This window comes from Canis lupus, chromosome 26 (assembly GCF_011100685.1).
Source record: "Canis lupus familiaris isolate Mischka breed German Shepherd chromosome 26, alternate assembly UU_Cfam_GSD_1.0, whole genome shotgun sequence".
NCBI classification, from domain to species: Eukaryota; Metazoa; Chordata; class Mammalia; order Carnivora; family Canidae; genus Canis; species Canis lupus.
Genome location: NC_049247.1, coordinates 7999804 through 8015575, shown reverse-complemented (window position 1 = coordinate 8015575; position 15772 = coordinate 7999804). Strand labels below are relative to the sequence as shown.

Genomic DNA, 15772 nt, shown 5'->3' with positions numbered 1-15772 from the left:
AAATTTTCCAGCGCCTTCAGGGGAGAATGCTAATAAAAGACTGCTGGGAACTAGTTCAGCAAGCAATCATGCCACAATGCATCTTCAGCAGAAAAGTCCAGTTATGTTTATTGGGTTGCCAAAAGCAGGATAGCCTGAACCCCCTTAGTATTCTAATGAGTGCTTCTCAAATTTTAAGATGCATTCAAATGACCTGAGAAGCTCGGCAAAATACAGATTCTGATTCAGGTAGTTGGGGGCGGTGGGGGATCCTGAAAGACTACCTAGCTCCCAGATGATGCTGAGCCTGCCAGTCCTCTGGTCATACTTTGAGAAGGTTCCATCACACAAAGCTGATGAATGGCCTAACTGGTCTCCACTCTTAAAATCTCAGGGTACAGCATGGTAGATGGAACAGGGGCTTCGGGCTGGATCTCACGTGGAGTTCTTCCCATTAACCAATCCGTATCATCTCTGTCTATATTTGAAGTGCTTTGCCTCTGACTAGACAAAGCTACATTTACTTTCTCCCACTTTTTTAAAAAAAATTGAGGTGAAATTAGTATTACACGAAATTAACCATTTTAAGTGAATAGTTCAGTGACATTTTCATCACCCCAAAAGGAAACACTGTGCCTATTAGACAGTTACTCCTCGTTTCCCTCCCCCCAGCCCCTGCTAATCCACTTTCTATTTCTATGGATTTAGCTGCTCTGGGTATTCCATATCCAGATGAAAATGTTCTGGAACCAGACAGTGTTGATGGTTGCCCAACATTGTGAATATTCTAAATGCTGCTGAATTGTACACTTTAAAATGGTAAAAAAATTGGGGCACTTGGGTGCCCCCACTGGTAGAGTGTCTGCCTTTAGCTCAGGTCATGATCCTGGGGTCCTGAGATTGAGTCCCACATCAGGCTCCCCACAGGAAGCCTGCTTCTCCCTCTGCCTATGTCCCCGCCTCTGTGTTTCTCATGAATAAATAAATGAAATCTTTTAAAAATAAATAAAAATAGTAAAAATCATGAATTTTATGTTATGTGAATTTTACCCCAATAAACAAAGTATATGACTCTGCATTTTCTAACAAAAGCTACTTGCTGGTAATCTTTTCATAATTAACTCAAGGCCTAGAGGTTGAGGAAAACCAGACCTGGAGGTCACTCAGCTATTTGGTAGCAGAATACAGCCCAGATTCTTTATGTCCTTTTTCCTACCTTGTTTCCTCTTGGCCAACAAGGTAAAAAACAATTTTAAACACAGCACTATATTGGGTGGCAAGAAACCAGACATTAAGATCTGCACCTTGATGCTTACAGTCTGAGGAAACAGAATTGTCACTTGAGTGCAAGTGTGTTATCAGAAATGCAGAATATTACAAATGGAGTGCAGTTAAATATCATTAACAAAGAGTCTGTGAATCCTGCATTTCTTTGGACAATCAATCCTGAGGATTCTTCTCTCACTGCATAGGAACCAATTCTAGGTATATGAACCATGCAAACCAGGCCATAGTAGATTCCTCTTAACCTGTTTGAAATACAACATCTCCGTCCTTCTGAAATGTCTGTTGTGAATCTACCACTTTTCAGAACCTGGTTAGATGTGTGGGCCCTGTAAGCAGCTGGCTTGGGTTTGAACCTGGTCCCACCACTTACTATCACGGGACTTTGGGCAAATTACTTAATTCTCTGTGCCTCAGTTTTCTTGTTTATAAAATGGGAATGCAAACAGTACAAACCTCAGGGATTATTATAAGCATTAAATAAGGAGATACATGTACGGTGCTTAGAATAGTACCTAGGACTTAGCAAACCATAATAAATATTAGTTGTTATTATATTGCATTTAAAAACTGATAAGCAGGGCAGCCCTGGTGGCTCAGCGGTTTAGTGCCGCCTGCAGCCCAGGGTGTGATCCTGGAGACCCAGGATTGAGTCCCACATCAGGCTCCCTGCTCCTCCCTCTGCCTGGGTCTCTGCCTCTCTCTCTCTGTGTGTGTCTCTCATGAATAAATAAATAAAATCTTAAGAAAAAAAAAAAGAAAAGCTTTAAAAAAACTGATAAGCAAAAAAATAAATAAATAAAATGAAAAAAATAAAAATAAAAATAAAAACTGATAAGCTGGGTGACTTTTGACTTTCCAAGTAGTCACTAGCTTTTTTACTACCTCTTCAATGGAAAACAGAATACCTGTCTCCCCTACTTCTGAGACTGAGGATCAAAATAAATAATGAAGGCAAAGCAGGGACATCTGGGTGGCTCAGCGGTTGAGCCTCTGCCTTCAGCTCAGGGCGTGATCCTGTGGTCCTGGGATCAAGTCCCGCATCGGGCTCCACTCAGGGAGCCTCCTTCTCCCTCTGCCTTTGTCTGCCTCTCTCTGTGTGTCTCTCATGAATAAATAAGTAAGTAAATAAATAAATAATGGCAAAGCATTTTGGAAACAATAAAGCACTATACAAACATAAACTTGTTATTGAATACCAGAGAAATCATATATATCTGTTCATAAAAGCAAATTTCCAAGAATTTCAATTTTCCTGAATTTTGTTTGTATTATTCAGAGTTATTGCATAGATTTGAACATGCTAAAATCACATCTCTTTCCAATCATTATAATTCAGGGAGTGCCTGGGTGGCTCAGTTGGTTTAGCGTCCAACTCTTGATTTCAGCTCACCTCATGATCTTAGGGTCATGATCTCAGTCAGGGTCGTGGGCTCAGCGCCCCTTCAACCCCGCATTGGGCTCCATGCTCAGCAGGGAGTCTGCTTGAGATTCACCCTTTCCCTCTGCCCCTCACTGCTCCCTCCCCAACTCATGCTCTCTCTCTCTCTCTCTCTAAAAATTAATTGATTAATTAAAATAAATGTCATAGTTCAGATTTTTCACCAACTCAGACAGGCATTTTCCTAATCAACAAAAATGGTTGCAATTTTATTTTATTTATTTATTCACGAGAGGCACAGAGAGAGACAGAGGCAGAGATACAGACAGAGGGAGAAGCAGGCTCCATGCAGGTAGCCTGATGCGGGACTCGATTCCGGGTCTCCAGGATCAGGCCCTGGGCTGAAGGTGGCACTAGACTGCTGAGCCACCAGGGCTGCCCGCAATTTTATTTTAAAGCAGTGCATTCTAGTATGGATTTATCCTCTTGCAGGATTTGAACAAGAAGATTTCTGACCTCATGCTAAAGGAATCCAGACAAGCAAGCCCCCAAGTATAGGCAGAATTGGATGAATTTGACCAAGGAGAACATCGTAAGTCCAATAAGAGAGCTGTAATTTGGGAAGAAGGGGAAAGCATGAGACAGCAAGTATATAAGACGACAAAGATAGTTTTTGGATGAGAAAGAAAAAGAAAATCTGGAAAGAAGTGGTGTTACCAATTATCTTCTGGGTTAAAAGATTCTGGTAATACCAGACTCCTTCTTATATGTTGTTCTAGCTCTAGCTGCCATAACAAAACACCATAAACTCAGTGGCTTAAACAATAGAAAATTTTTTCCTCAGAGTTCTGGACACTGGCAAGTCCATGATCAAGATACCAGCTGATTCAGTCTCTGGTGAAAGCACTATTCCTGACTTGCAGATGGCTGCCTTGTTGCTGTCCTCACATGGCCAGTGATGGGGATTGGGGTATCTCTCTTCTTCTTCTTCTAAGGCCATCAATCATGTTGGATTAGAGCCTCAACCTAAAGACTTCGTTTAACCTTAATTACTTTCTAAAAGCCTTATCCCAAATACAGTCACATTGAGGGTTTAGGACTTCAACATATGAATGGAGGGGACTACATCAGTCCATAGCACATATATATTTTTTAAAATTATTATTATTATTATTATTATTATTTGCATTTTCCAGGTTTCTACAAACAGCAGATCATTTGTATCATTTGTCTTTAAAAGACAGAAATGAAGAGGCATTGGACTCAGTCAGTTAGGCATTGGACTATTGACTTCAGCTCAGGTTGTGATTTCAGGGTCATGAGACTGGTCCAAGTTGGGCTCTGCACTGAGCATGGAGCCTGCTTGGGATTCTCTGTCTCCTTCTCTCTTTGCTCCCCCACCCACCACCACTCATGCACATGCTGTCTCTCTCTGACTCTCTAAAATAAAAAAGGGGGGCACCTGGGTGGCTCAGCGGTTGAGCCTCTGCCTTCAGCTCAGGTCATGATCCTGGGTTCCTGGGACTGAGTCCTGCATTGGATTCCCTGCAGGGAGTCTGCTTCTCTCTCTGCCTGTGTCTCTGCCTTTCTCTCTGTGTTTCTCATGAATAAATAAATGAAAACCTTTAAAAAAATAAAATAAAAAAGCGGAGGACACCTGGGTGGCTCAGTGGCTGAGCATCTGCCTTTGGCTCAGGGCATGGTCCCAGAATTCTGGGATTGAGTCCTGCAGGGAGCCTGTTTCTGTCTATGTCTCTGCCTGTGTGTGTGTGTGTGTGTCTCATGAATAAATAAATAAAATCTTTAAAAAAAAAGACAAATAGAAAAAAAGGGAGACCTCCTGAAGATATTTTGAAGGAAGATCTGACAACAGGTTAGTGATGAGCAAGAAGAATGTTAAACTACCCCCAAACTTAAGCCTAAGGTTCCAGGAGCACTTTCATTGGCTGTGATATACTCTGTTAGGAAGTCTGCCAGTTTGAAGGATAAGGCGATGCATTCCTCTAGATTTACCTGAAGTGTAATTCATTCTAAAGAGTCTGCAGAAGTCATGAGGACAACCATAAAGACAAGCAGATGGGTCAGGTTATATCAGGATCAGAGGCCTAGACATACTGAAGTTGAAGCCTTACCTGATCACCCCAGCTGGAATGATTTCCTTCTCCCCAGAATTGATGGAACAACAGTCTTCAACTCTCATTTGGCACATCTGCATTCATTTATTCATTCTCCAACATATTTCCTGAATGCCCTTTATTCAGGATCATTCAGGGTGGGAAGGAAGTAGACCAGATTTGAAGACCAGGCAGGGTGTGAGGAGAATATGCAGAGGAGGAAAGAGTAGAAACCAATACCAACCCTAGGGGCTTTCCCTCCGTGGATTTAGGGTTACCTTCAAAACTATATACCTGAACCTTAATATCTTTTGCTCAAATGATAAACATCCCTGCCTTTCCAGCCTCCTCCAAAAATCTTGGTATAAATATTAAAACAGAAAAAAAAAAAAAAAAAGGTGCCAAGCACAAGTCTTAGGGAGATGACTGAACATTTCATTTTGTTCCCTGTTGATAACGAATCCATTTTGGATTGGAATGTAAATTTTCAATAATCTTCACTACAGCCATTCTAGGGCAATAGGGAGAAAAATGGTAAACTTTTGAATATGATTCTTCCTTTCCAAATACAAATTATCCTAAAACATAAATTATAATTTACTTATTTTTTTTCCAGAGAAAGCATTAAGGAGGAAATTAAGTTGTGAAGCATCATGACAATAGTTTTCTACATGTAAATAAGTATTGAGAGTAGAAATAATGATAGGGAAAAGAAAATAGTTTGGATGTGTACGATACCATAGTACAATAATTCTATGAAGAATTTATCAAACTTTTGACAGGGCTGGAAAGAAAACAAAGGCTTTTTATTTACTTATTTTGTTCTTTAAAAGGTTGAGAGTACCTGAGTGGCTCAATCCAATGGCTGCCTTCGGCTCAGGTCATGATCCCAGGGTCCTGGGATCAATCCCCACATCAGGTTCCCTGTTCAGCAGATGGTCTGTTTCTCCCTCTCCCTCTGCCCCTCTGCCAGCTTATGCTCTCGCTCTTTCTCTCTCTCTCAAATAACATTTTCATTTCATTTTTAACATCTTTTTTAAAAATGAAAAATAAAAAGTTGAGATGAAGGGGTGGCTGGCCGGCTCAGTCAGTTACAGCATGTGACTCCTGATCTTTGGGTGGTGAGTTCAAGTCCCATGTTGGGTGTGGTGCCTACTTAAAAAAAATTGAGGTGATATCAAACATTTTAAAGTGACCAATTCAATGGCACTTAGTACATTCACAATGTTGTGTCATCACCCTATCTACCTAGTTCCAAAACATCCTCATCACCTCAAAAGAGACCTCATACATGTTAAGCAATTTCTCCCCATTCCTCACTCCCCTCAGACCCTGAAAACCACCAATCTGCATTCTGTGTCTACAGATATACTTGTTCTAGACATTTCATATAAATGGAGTCACATGATAGGTAACCTTTTCATGATCTCAGTGTCTACACAGGTGCTCACACTCTATCTCATAAATAAATCTTTTTAAAAAAAAACATCTAATAATAGCATGCCCTTCATGGAATGGTTATAAGGATGAAATCCTTTTTTTTTAAGATTTTATTTATTTATTCATGAGAGACAGAGAGAGACAGAGACATAGGCAGAGGGAGAAGCAGGCTCCCTACAGGGAGCTCAGTGCCGGGACCTCATCCCAGGACTGCAGGATCACGTCCTGAGCCGAAGGCAGTTGCTCAACCACTGAGCCACCCAGGTGTCCCTATAAGGATATAATTAATGAGAGCATCCATGATCTAATGCATGGCACCTAGCATTCTAAAGGGTTAAGTAAATGTTAATTATTGCTATTATAGTTGTCAGAGGATATACATAAAATGCTTGTAGTAATTTTGAAGTAGTGGAATTGTGAGTGATCTTAATTTTCTTTTGTATGTTTCTCCATATTTTCCACAATTAATATGTTTCTGTTTTGTAAGCAGGAAAAAGAAAACATTAAAAAAAATTCACTCTCTCCAAGCAAGATAATTCTGCTCAAGATAATTCTCATTTCCCTGCCAAAGTGAAGATAGATTTTGGTATTTACCAAAGGTACCCTAATTGGGTTAATTCTTCAGGATATTTCTTTTTTTTTTCCCCCTCCAGGATATTTCTATTCTTAGAAATGAAATAAGATTTAGAGAGTAGTTCTTTAGAGATTGGGCAAGAATTGTGAAAAGCCAGGGGTTACAATATATCTGGACTCTCTTTTCTTTTCTTTTTTTTTCTTTTCTTTTCTTTCTTTCTTTTTTTTTTTTTTTATTAAGTACCACAAACTTAAAAACTCAGTGATGGATCACTCATTTACATAAACAAATAAAAAAAAAAACCTTGGCTTATATCATTTACCTATTAACATTTTAAGATTTTATTTTTAAGTAATCTCTACACCCAACCTGGGACTGGAATTTACAATCCCAAGATCAAGAGTAGCATGGCTCTACTGACTGAGCCAGCTAGGCACCCCTACGTGCTAATATTTTTTTAATTAAAATTTTTATTTATTTATTTGAGAGAGAGAGTGAGAGAGAATGAGTGGAGGGGCAGAGGGAGAGGGGGAAGCAGACTCCCTGCTAAGCAGGCTCTATCTCAGAACCCTGGAAACAGGACCTGAGCTGAAGGCAGACTCAAGGACTGAGCCACCCAGAAGCCCTCTTGCTAATAATATTTTTGATAGCACTGCTTTGCCTAACTCATTAACAATAGGTTACTCACTCAGCCAGACATTTAAACCATCTCGAAGATCATGTTTAGGATGCTTTGAAATGTGTGTGTGTGTGTCTGTGTGTGTGTGTGTGTGTGTTTTGTTTTTGTTTTTGTTTTTTTCTCAAATCTAAGTTTTGGAGCTTCCAACTTGGGACTTTAAATTCACACCCACAGGGGCACCTAAGTGGCTCAGTGGTTGAGCATCTGCCTTTGGCTCAGGGCATGATCCCGGGGTCCTGGGATCCATAATCCCACATCAGACTCCCCATGGGGAGATTGCTTCTCCCTCTGCCTATGTCTCTGCCTCTCTCGCTCTCTCTCTCTGTCTCTCATGAATAAATAAATAAAATCTTAAAAAAAAAAAATTCATACCCACAGATTGAAGTATCAAGAGCAAATTACAAAAACTGTGTTCTTTGGGTGTCACTACAATATATGTACTTGAAAAGTAAACTAAGGGGGGGATCCCTGAATCGCTCAGCAGTTTAGCGCCTGCCTTTGGCCCAGGGCTTGATCCTGGAGTCCTGGGATCAAGTCCCGCATCGGGCTCCTGGCGTGGAACCTGCTTCTCCCTCTGCCTCTCTCTCTTTCTCTCTCCCTCTCTGTCTCTCATGAATAAATAAAATCTTTTAAAAAGAAAAAGAAGTAAGGAAGGTGTCAGGGAAGGATACAGGTATTTAACAATCTTCAGATGTAGTGGGAAATTTTCGGCCGTGTGGTTGGGGGGAGTCAGTCCCATTTTTAGCCAATGGACTGCTCCTATTCTCCCACCACAGTGATTGGTTCAGCCTTGGGCACAAGACCCAGGTCAGACCAATCACACTTGATCTTGGATATTTGTTTAAACTGTTTCGCACTAGGGTATCTTAGTGGCTCAGTGGTTGAGCATCTGCCTTTGCTTCAGGTTGTGATCCTGGGGTCCTGAGATCAAGTCACCCATCAGGCTCCCTGCTCAGCGGGGAGCCTGCGTCTCCCTCTGCCTATGTCTCTGCCACTCTCTCTGTGTTTCTCATAAACAAATAAATAAAATCTAAAAACAAAACAAAACCAACAACCAAAAAACAAAAACTGTTTCCTGCTAACCAGGCTTGGTAAACCATGCAGCTTTGGAGCTTGAGGCTGTTCCCCACTATGTCTGCTTCAGTTGGAAAACCAGCTGGAAAATGGAACCAGTATGGAGCTGAGAAATGGGGAGAAATAAATTGTGCCCTGGTGCCAGTGTGAGAGCATAGATTAAGTTTGGCTCAGTTTTGCTGGATTGGCCTGTTCAGTTGAGTTCGTATGTCCATCCTCTGTTTTAATGACTCATGCTTATTTGGGTGGATTACTTGTAACTAAAGGATCTTAATATAGGAGGAAATAATAGCCAAAAGAAGCAAGATCTTAACAATAATTTTACAACCCCAAGGTGAAGAGTCCTTTGCTCTACCTACTGAGCCAGCCAAGTGTCCCAAAATCTTACTAGTAATTAATTGAAAACACATTAGATTTTAAGTATGGATGGTCCTGACTTACAAGGGTTTGACTTAGAATTTTTCAACTTTAGGATGATGCAAAGTGATAATATAAATAGATACATACTTTGACTTTTGGATTTGGATCTTGTCCCTGGCTAGTGACCTACCCACAGTCCCTGGGATCCTCTTTTGATGTTGTTCAGTGTCAGCACACTATGAGAGTCAACAACTAATATTTAACAGCCAGTCTGCACCATACAACCACTATGTTTGTCACTTTCTTTCTTTCTTTTAGATTTTATTTATTTATTCATGAGGGACACATAAAGAGAGATTGGCAGAGACACAGGCAGAGAGAGAAGCCGGCTCCATGCAGGGAGCCCGATGTGGGACTGAATCTGGGGATTCCAGAATCATGCCCTGGGCCATAGGCAGGCACCCAACCACTGAGCCACCCAGGCATCCCTCTTTTTCTTTTTTGTTTTTTAAATATTTTATTTATTTATTTATTTGAGAGAAAGAGAGAGATCACGAGCAATGGGGAGGGGCAAAGGGAGAAGCAGACTCCCCGTTGAGCAGGGACCCAGACACAGGGCTCGAATCCCAAGACCCCAAGACCACAACCCCAGCCAAAGGCAGATGCTTGACTGACACAGCCACCCAGGTGCCCCTGTTTGTCACTTTTTTTTTTTTTTTTTTTTTTATGATAGGCACACAGTGAGAGAGAGAGAGAAGCAGAGACACAGGCAGAGGGAGAAGCAGGCTCCATGCACCGGGAGCCCGACGTGGGATTCGATCCCGGGTCTCCAGGATCGCGCCCTGGGCCAAGGGCAGGCGCTAAACCGCTGCGCCACCCAGGGATCCCTGTTTGTCACTTTTTTAAAAAAGATTTTATTTATTTATTCATGAGAGACAGAGAGAGAGAGAGAGACAGAGACACAGGCAGAGGGAGAAGCAGGCTCCATGCAGGGAGCCCGACGTGGGACTCGATCCTGGGTCTCCAGGATCATGCCCTAGGGTGAAGGCAGCGCTAAATCACTGAGCCACCCGGGCTGCTCCACTTCTTCTCCTTCTTCCTCTTCTTCTTCCTCCCTCTCCTCCTCCTCCTCTTCTTTAATTATGTATTTTCTTTTCTTTTTTTTTAAGAGAGAGAGAGAGTGTGTGTGTGTGTGGGGGGGGGACATGGATGGGGAGGAGGAGCAGAGAGGGAGTCTTAAGCAGGCTCCATGCCTAGGATAGAGTCAGAAGCAGGGCTCTTGGGATGCCTGGGTAGCTCAGCAGTTGACTATCTGCGTTTGGTTCAGGGCGTGATCTCGGGGTCCTGGGATGGAGTCCCACACAGGGCTTCCTGCAGGGAGCCTGCTTCTCCCTCTGCCTGTATCTCTGCCTCTCTCTGTGTGTCTTTCGTGCAAAAATAAATAAAATCTTAAAAAAAAAAAAAAAAAAAGCAGAAGAAGCAGGGCTCTCTACACGGGGCTTGACCTTACAATCTTGAGATCGTGACCTGAGTGGAAATCTAGAGTCAGACCCTTAACTACCTGAGCCACTCAGGCACCCCACCAACAAACCACTTCTGACATTTCATTTTATTATGACTATTTAAGCTCCACGGGGAGAGGGGGTGTGTCTTTCTTTTTGGTGCTTGGTACTACATAGTGGGTGCTTAATATAATCAAATGTTAGGAAACATCAGTACCAGGGGGAAATGGTACCAACTCCACATTTCAGTGGTAGATGAATTATTTCCCCAATACTGTTTACAATATTCATGGAGGCTGTATGTGAATGCGGATCTAATGTACAAGAATTAACTAGTTTTACAAGGTCTGTGTCTCTGTTAGAAGAGTAGTAATACAAGCCAGCATAAAAAAAAAAAAAAAGTGAGCATAATACTAGGCTGGAGAGAAAATTTGGCAGCTCTTCTCATTTTCATCACTGCCTCAAAAGCCTCAGGCAGCAGGGCTCACTTCTGTGGCTCAATTTCCCAAGCCTTGAAAAGAAAACCCTGTCCCCTTTCTCCCATGGGGGCCAAGGGGGTGGAGGAAAGCTTGTAAAGTGCTCCCACTTACTTTAGAGAAATATAAAAAGGACTCACATTATTTGTTTTACTCTCTAGAAAACACCTTAAAGTTCTCTTTCTGTTGCACTTTCCAGGATTCTTCTACCATTCAGCAAAGTGTAAGACATAAACTGCTAGTTAATAACCATTATCTTCATTTTACAGATGATGGTAGAAGAGGGTTATATGTTCAAGTTGGCAAAGTAATTCACCAGCAGAATTCCAGAAAGAGCCTGAGTCCAAAACAAAATGATCCTGTGGAACCATCTGTTCTCCAGCTGCACAGACAGTTCCCTAAAATGACAGTAAGTATTGTTGAAACTATTTTTACTGTAGCAGAAGTCAATCAGACAGCTGGGATTCAGATAAGACCTGGCTTAGGCATTTCACTGAAGAGATGCTTTTTCATTCTACTGGCCAGTAGATTTTTTGCCCTATCTACGTCTTCGTATTTGCAAAGGCAAGTTAATCAAGGATGGTTAGAAAATCCCCTCGGTCTTGTAAGTCATGAAATTTAAGCAATGGCCACAAAGAAAATGGATTACATTGACTGGATAAAATAGTTACATTTGTGAAGGTGACAAGGATAAACAGAACAAACAAACCAGATCCAAGTCTCTACTACTTTTATTTGGCTCACATCTAGGCAACCAGAGTCTTACACTAATCTAATGAGGTGACTTACCTCTGAAGGCGGGGGGTGCGTGGGTGGAGAGGCGCAAGTGCTGGATATGAGATGAAGGCAGAAGGTAACGAATTGTGAAAACTGGATGATATATACATGAGAGTTCATCACACTGTTCTATTTACTTCATATATGTTTGAAATCTTCCAAAATAAGAAATAGCTTGGTGTAGCAGGTTGCTAAACAACTTTGCAAAAAGACTCACATGTCTGTTCCATGACTTTTCATTTTAAATATATATATTTTTAAGGATTTATTTACTTATTTGATAGAGTAAGAGCAGGGAGGGCAGCAGATGGAGAGGGAGAAACTTAAGCAGACTTGGTGCTGAGCGCAGAGCCAAATCCCATGACCCTGAGATCATGACCTGAGCCGAAATCAAGAGTTGCGTGCTTAACCAACTGCACACCCAGGTGCCCCATGACCTTTTATCTCTGAGAAAATCGATTGCTAGAATAAAAATAGCTAGCTTTATACCCTATTATTTTATGAATACACATGATGTTGAAAGAAAGATTATTCAGTAGCTTCAAAAACTGTAGATAATGTTTGCTTTGTTTTGAATTTGAGAGAGGTTTTGAAATTATTTAATTGACTTATACACATTGTGAATACAATAAAGTTTTTTTGAGGGATTAAAAACACCCAACTGGAAGTAACAGTCTAATTACCTCCTAAACAAGTAGTTGAGCTGCAATAAATTATCCCATGTATCTTGGTAATAGTTTTTTGACTCTGAAATACAAAGTACTAGGCTGTTATGATTAGATTAGCAAACAGACTACATTTTCCTGAATCACAATTGGTACAATTAATACACAATTGAAAGAAAGGTGTCAGATAAAACTTGAAACAAAGGAAAAATTTTGATCATATAATGTATCTCCTTTATTAAAAAAGTATGATGCTTAAGCACAAAATGCCTCTCAAGATTTAGGAGGTGCCAACTTATTCAGAGACTGTGAACTCATGTGTGCCTTATTTACTCCCTTATGATTTTTTAAGAGATTTTATGTATGTATTTATATAAAGATTTTATTTATTTATTCATTCATTCATTCATTCATTCATTCATTCATTCATTTTAGACACACAGAGAGGCAGAGACATAGGGCCTGATGCAGGACTCGATCCCAGGACCTCTGGATCACCACCTGAGCCGAAGGCAGACACTCAACCACTGAGCCAACCAGGTGCCCTCTATTTATTTATTTTTAGAGAGAGAAGGTGAGCATGAGTGGGGGAGGGGCTCAGAAAAGAGGGGAGAGAGAATCCCAGGCTGACTCTGCTCTGAGCATGGAGCCCAACTAGGGGCTCCATCTTACAGCATAAATAAGTCTTCCTCAAGAATTTCTTAAGAATTGCAGTTTTTAAATGGTCTCTAATACTTAAATCTCTCTCTATCCTTGGTTGTTGCTGTTGTTTCATTTATTTATTATTTTAATTCCAGTATAATTAACAAATAGTGTTAGTTTCAGGTGTACCCTTGGTTGTTTTAATTGCCTTCCTCTACTCTCCAGTTGCTTTAACTCTTTGTTTAGGTATGTTTTTTTCTCAATATCTCTATTATCGTTAAAGCTGTATTGAGATTTAATTCATGTATCATACAATTTACTCATTTAAATAACACAATTTAGAGGTGCCTGCTGGCTGAGTCGGTAGAGAATGCGACTCTTGATACCAGGGTTGTGAGTTCAAGCTCATACTGGGAGTGGAACATAAAAATTTCTTTTAAATAGTACAATTTAATAGTTTTTAGTATATTTACAGAGCTGTGCAAATATCACCTCATGGCTAGTTTTATTAAGTTTTTGTTAGTTTGTTTTGGGGTGTTTTGTTTTGTTTTTGTAACATAAACTCTATGTCCAATGTGAGGCTTGAACTCACAACCCGGAGATCAAGAGTTGCATGATCCACTGAGTGAGCCAGTCAGGTGCCCCCACTACAGTTACTTTAAAAAAATTTTCATCACCCCAAAAAGAAACTGCCCACTAGCAGGCACTTCATTTCTCCCTAACCCCTTCCCTCAACCTCTGGCAAATACTACTCTACTTCCTGCTGTCTCTATGTATTTGCCTATTCTGGACATTTCTTACAAGTGGAATCATACAATATGTGACCTTTTGTGACTGACTTCTTTCACTTAGCATCAACATTTTCAAGATACATCCAATGTTGTAGCATGTGTCAGTACTTCATTCCTATTTTGGCTAAATATTCCTGAGCCGAAGGAATTCAGATTTTTTTTTAAAGGTTCTATTTATTTATTCATGAGAGACACACAGAGAGAGGGGCAGAGACACAGGCAGAGGGAGAAGCAGGCTCCATGCAGGGAGCCCGACGTGGGACTCCATCCCAGGATTCCAGGATCACACCCTGGGCCCAAGGCAGGCACTTAACTGCTGAGCCACTCAGGGATCCCCAGGAATTCAGATGTTTAACTGACTGAGCCACCTGGGTGCCTCTGGAAAAACCACATTTTTAATCCATTCATCAAATAATGGACATTTAGATTTTTTCACTTTTGGGCTATTATGATTAATGCTGCTATGAACATTCATGTATGAGGTTGTGGGTTTGTTTTTTGTGGGTTTTTTTTTTTTTTTTTTTTTGGTGGACATATGTTTTATCTTTCCTGGGTTTATACATAGGACTGGAATTGCTGGGTCATATGGTAACTCTATGTTTAACATTTTGAGGTACTGCCAGATTGTTTTCCTAAGCAGCTGCACCATTTTGCAGTTCCACCAGCAATATACTAAGGTTCCAATTTTTCCACATCCTCACAACACTAATATCTCTTTGATTTTAGCCATCCCAGTGGGTGTGAAGTGGTATCTTTTTGTGGTTTTGATTTGCATTTCCCTAATGGCTAATGATGTTGAGTATCTTTTGATGTGTTTATTCGTTAACTTTGAGGTAGGCCTGCCAGCTTCCTTTCTTAGGAGGGAGAATTATGGCTTTGTACTACCAGCAAGTTTTTATTGAGTTTCTTTGTGCTTAATTAGAAGAATAAATTAATACTTTCTTTTCCAGTGAAGCTCAGCTGCTTGCCCCAACATGGTGAAAGGCTTTCTTTGTATTTTTATTGCCAAAGAAGAAAATTCAGGACTATATAGGGTAAGAAGTTAAACGGCATTAAGCACGGTAAAATATAACTTTAAAAAATAAGTATTCTTGCAGCATAAGGAAGTGGTGTGCCTTTGTGTTTTATTTAATCTGATGTAGTGCATATAAACAAGTCTACTTAAGAGAAATAGAACAGGAGCACCTGGGTGGCTCAGTGGTTGAGCATTTGCCTTTGGCTCAGGTGGTGATCCTGGGGTCCTGGGATGGATGGAGTCTGCATCCGGCTCTGGGCGGGCAGCCTGCTTCTCTCTCTGCCGGTGTCTCTACCTCTCTGTGTCTCTCATGAATAAATAAAATCTTAAAAGAAAAACAGATCCTATGAGAGGTGAGTGAATTGACATCTAAATGTCTCCTTCTTTAAACACTGGTGGAGTTACAGGGGAAAGAAAGTATAGGTAAACCAACCCTGGGACATTCAGCCGGGTTGAAGAAATCCATACTTTATTTTTCGAACTCAATTTTTCATCCGAATTCCCTCATTGTGTTAGGATTAAGATTTGGTTATTTTGAACGTCGCTCGGAAAGAGCAGCTGGGATTTGAGAACCGTTGGTTTAACTGTTCGCAATAACACCTTGTTATGAAAGTCAGGTGTCTGAGTGAGCAGCTTGCCTCAGCTCGCCGACCCTCCAGAGAGGAGACTAAGGTCACCACCGAGTGTGAGAGGCTTGAACACCTCGGGAGGAAATTCGAGGCCCTGCTCTGACGGCTATTACTAAAAAAATAAAAGGGGGGGGGAACTTCAAACCAACCGGCGTTTTCAAATTTACCACGTCTCTTCCTGCCTTTCCTGCCCCGGATACTCGACCATATAGCTACAAAGCTAAATCTACCGCACAGGTTCCTCAGAAAACGCGGACTCCTATTTCAACGAACCACCAAGAAATCAGCACCAGCGGCCCCTCCCGCCACGCCCAGACCCGCCCATCTCCGCGCGGGCCGGAACGGAGTCTTCCTCCGCCTACCCGGCAGGCCAGAGGCCCCGCCCCACCC

General features: G+C 41.2%; 1 long non-coding RNA gene across 1 annotated transcript; it reads left to right on the top strand.

Moving 5' to 3' along the window:
- The first annotated feature begins 3137 nt into the window (after nt 1-3137).
- Nucleotides 3138-12789, top strand: LOC119866088. The gene is made up of 3 exons (XR_005378987.1): nt 3138-3236; nt 11133-11272; nt 12741-12789. It is a non-coding gene; the product is annotated as an uncharacterized LOC119866088 (long non-coding RNA).
- The last annotated feature ends 2983 nt before the right edge of the window (nt 12790-15772 follow it).